The 4106-nt window shown below is 45.3% G+C and overlaps 1 pseudogene; it reads left to right on the top strand.

Moving 5' to 3' along the window:
* The first annotated feature begins 851 nt into the window (after window positions 1-851).
* On the top strand, window positions 852-3832 carry LOC129691905 (GTP-binding nuclear protein Ran-like; annotated as a pseudogene).
* Window positions 3833-4106: the final 274 nt, after the last annotated feature.

The following is a 4106-nucleotide window of genomic DNA, read 5'->3' as shown; positions in this document are numbered from 1 at the left end:
TACCTGGTAGTAACGCTACCTGGGTACCACAGTCCCAACCAAGCCCTTTGGTGACATATTTCATGTCCAAACCACAATACAAGTCCATTCGCTATGTCTTAAGGTTCTCTAATTTAATAGTCTGTTTTGGCTCAATCAGAGTGCCAGCCTCGCCTTACACATGAAAAACTGAGAAACATAAGAAATTCGTCCAAGACCACATGGTGGACTGAGTGATGTTGGTTTGGGGCCTTTCTCCAAGCCCAGACTGACTGTCTAGGTTTCTCCATACTGTTCTGTGTCTAGAGGGACTATATCAGAAGTTCCTTGATCCTTTGGCTTTTAGTGAGGTTGTAAGCAAGAAAATAGAAGGTGAAAGAAGAGAGAACTTGGAATTTCCCTGGACCTCTAATATCCAGGTATGGCAACATGAATTTCTAATTCCAGCATCAGTAGGAGTGGGCAGAAACAGGCATATCCCACGATCCCGGGGACTCACTGGGCGGGCAGTGTAGCCAAAAAACCAAGCTGCAGGTTCAGGAAGAAATACTGTCTCAAACAATGAAGATGGAGGGGGACAGAGAGAGACACCTAATGTAGACCTCTGGCTTCTCCATGCTCACATGGATTCAAGCATTGAGCCTACCCACACGCAATATAAAACACACGCACACGTGTACACACCCACCCACACACACACACACACACACACTCCCCTCTCAGGATCCAGACTGAGACACACAGCTAATGAGTACTGAGACCTGAACTAGAACCCAGATTATCAAAGCCCTAGGAGTCCAGGCTTGGATAATTTAGAAATTTTAATTTGCTCCAGACACAGACGTACTAACTGTCATCACTGTCAGCGTTCCATGCCTCACCTGGCACTGTGCAGGGATGCCTGCAGCATCAAGCACGCTGACATAAACCATGAGGTATGTGTGCAGCCTGGCAGGGGCATCCCCCAACAACACTGCTTGGACAGTGGTGTGGTGAGGGTCTCCTGCAGAGTGAAGGCACCCGCCCTTAGGAGGCGAGAGTGGAATATCTAGAAATGCATGTTCTCTTTCCAAGCCAGGTGGAGAAACTCACTCAATCAGATCACAGAAACATTGCAAATGATCTCCAAACATTCTATTTGGCTTTGACATGCATGATTAGACAATACATCATTGATTTGTTTGGGGATTTCTGCTGCAAATGTGCCTACCTAATTAATGTTCATTAGACTAATAGTGAAGAGAGTTAGAATTCTTGAAGTTCGCACACATGACTGCCACCTGGAAGGCGAAAATAAAGCAATCTGCCCTCTAATGTTTCTATGAGTAGACTAAAAAGCAGATTGCCCAGACATGGCTCACGACAGTCCCCAGCACACTTTTGCTTTGGAAGAACTGAGATTGTGGCTTGTAGAATGTAGCTCAGGATACAACAGGTCCTGGAGGATCCAGAGTGTGTAGAGCCGGCATGTGGCTCTATAAGTCTTCCCCTGGGGCTCCAAATGCCTCCATGTACTAAGGTAGGTCTTCCTACTCAGTCATGGACTGAGGACAACAATATGATTCAGAAGATGAGGTTGGAGCCAGAAGACAGTATCTCCAGGAATCTCTACAAGGTCTTCCTGGGGAATCCTTGAATCTCAAGGAGTTTTAATGCCTGATGCTTTAAAATGATGAAAGGAATATTTATATCTAGAATTACAATGAAGTGAGGGGGGCTAGGAAAATAGTTCAAATGATAAAGTCCCTGCCTGGAAACCATTAGTTCAAGCCATAGAATCCATATTAAAATGAACTGAGTTGTGATGCCCACTTCTAATTCCAGCCCTGGGAAGGCAGAGACAGGAACACGTTGGACTCCCTGGCCAGTCGGGCTAACCTAACTGGTATGAGCTCCCAGTTCAGTGAGAGGCCCTGTCTCAAAAGGAGATGGATGAGGTTCCTCCTAAAGATGACACCTAAGGTTGTCCCTTAGCCTCCTCATGCACGCACACACATACACAGTGAGGAGCTGGCCCCGGCACACAGAGCACTCTCAGTTGATGGCTTTCGCTGTGGATGAGCAGCTGCTTGTACATCTTAACATATGTGCACCATTATTACTATAGATTCTTAGTGCTAGAGTTCTCTTGCTTAGTTTGCACACATTTTACTGAATTCTGCCCATTATAAACTACCTGGCTATAAGTCACCTGGATTTTTTATTGTATTTTGTTTCCATTTTCTTACCGGTATGTATTATATGTTAAGCATGTTATCCCCTTTTCCCAACCTATTCTCTCTCTCTCTTTCTCTCTCTCTCTCTCTTACTTCTCTTTTTTCTTACTTTTTTGTTTTTTTGTTATTGTTGGGTGTTTTTTTGTTTGTTTTTGTTTATTTGTTTTGTTTTTTGAGGTAGGGCTTCACGTTGCCCAAGATGACCCCAAACTCTCTATGTAGCTAAGGATGACCTTGAACTCTTGATCCTCCTACCCCTATGTCCCAAGTGTTAGAATTTCAGGGCACCCAACACTCTGAGATACACTTTTTAGAAATGACAGCAAACTTTCCGTGGTATTTACCAGCTACTGTACTATCTTCTTTTTTTATAATTTTAATTTTTTATATTAATTACAGTTTATTTACTTTGTGTCCCAGCTGTAGCTCCCTCTTTCATTCCCTCCCAATCCCACCCTCCCTCCCTCATCTCCTTCTTGCCCCTCTCTAAGTCCACTTATAGGGGAGGTCCTCCTCCCCTTCCATCTGACCCTAGCTTATCAAAGCAGATGCTGAGACTCATAACCAAACTTTGGGCAGAGTGCAGGGAATCATATGAAAGAAGAAAGAGTTAGTAAGACCTGGAGAGAACAGGAGCTGCACAAGGACCAAATATATCTGGGCACAGGGGCTTGTCTGAGACTGATTTTCCAACCAGGGACCATGCATGGTTACAACCTAGAACCCCTGCTTGGATGTAGCCCATGGCAGCTCAGTATCCAAGTGGCTTCCCTAGTAAGGGGAACAGAGATTGTCCCTGGCATGAACTCTATGGCTAGCTCCTTGACCTCCCCAGCCCCCCGTGGGAGGAGCAGCCTAGCAAGTCCACAGAGGAGGACATTGAAGCCAGTCCTGGACTATCTTCTAAGTATCTCACAAAGATTAAGGCATTTGATCGTTCAACTTACCCTCCCAAGGTGCTTCTGCCATCTTTCTAGCTTCAGTCAGATAGACACAGACTCTTCTGTAAGGATCTCAGCAATGGCTATCCCTGGTCCAATTCAAACTCATTCTGGTGGGGGACAGCGGTACCAGAAAGAGGACATTTGTGAAGTGCCACTTAGCAGACGAGTTCGAGAAGAACTATATCGCCACCTGGACATGGAGGTGCACCCACTCATTCTCCATACCAAGAAAGGACCCATCAAGTTCAACACGTGGGACACAGCCAGCCAGGAAAAGTTCTGGGACCTGTGTGATGGCTACTATATCCAAGCCCAGTGTGCCATTACAGTGTTCATTGTAACACCCAGAGTTACTTACAAGCACATACCTAACTGGCACAGAGATCTGGTATGAGTGTGTGAAAACATCCCCATTGTATTGTGTGGCAACAAGGTGGCTATTAAGGACAGGAACGTGAAGGCAAAATCCATTGTCTTCCACCGAAAGAAGAATCTTCAGTACTATGACATTTCTGCCATTTAAGCCTTTCCTCTGGGTTGCCAGAAAGCTCATTGGACATCCTAACTTGGAGTTCATTGCCATGCCTGCTCTAGCCCTGTCTGAGGTGGTCTTAGACCCAGTCTTGGCGACATGAACATGATTTAGAGGTTGCTCAGATGACTGTCCTCCCGGATGAGGATGATGACCTGTGAGAAAGCAAAGAAGTCTAGATTTTGGGGTTTTGTTTTTGTTTTTGTTTTCTTTTTGCATTTTTTGGTCTATTCTTTTTTAATTTATTATTTATTACAATTTATTCACTTTGTATCCCAGCTGTAGCCCCCTTTCTTGCCCCCTCCCAATTCCACCCTCCCTCCCTCTTCTAATCCCATGCTCCTCCCCCAGTCCATAGGCAATTGTCCTGTGATGTCAGCCGGTGCAATGTGTGTGTGTGTGTGTGTGTGTGTGTGTGTGTGTGTGTGTGTGTGT

This window comes from Psammomys obesus, unplaced genomic scaffold (genome assembly GCF_907164565.1).
Source record: "Psammomys obesus unplaced genomic scaffold, mPsaObe1.curated_primary_1811, whole genome shotgun sequence".
NCBI lineage: Eukaryota > Metazoa > Chordata > Mammalia > Rodentia > Muridae > Psammomys > Psammomys obesus.
The sequence above is the reverse complement of the archived record's forward strand: the minus strand, read 5'-3'. Positions and strand labels throughout refer to the sequence as shown.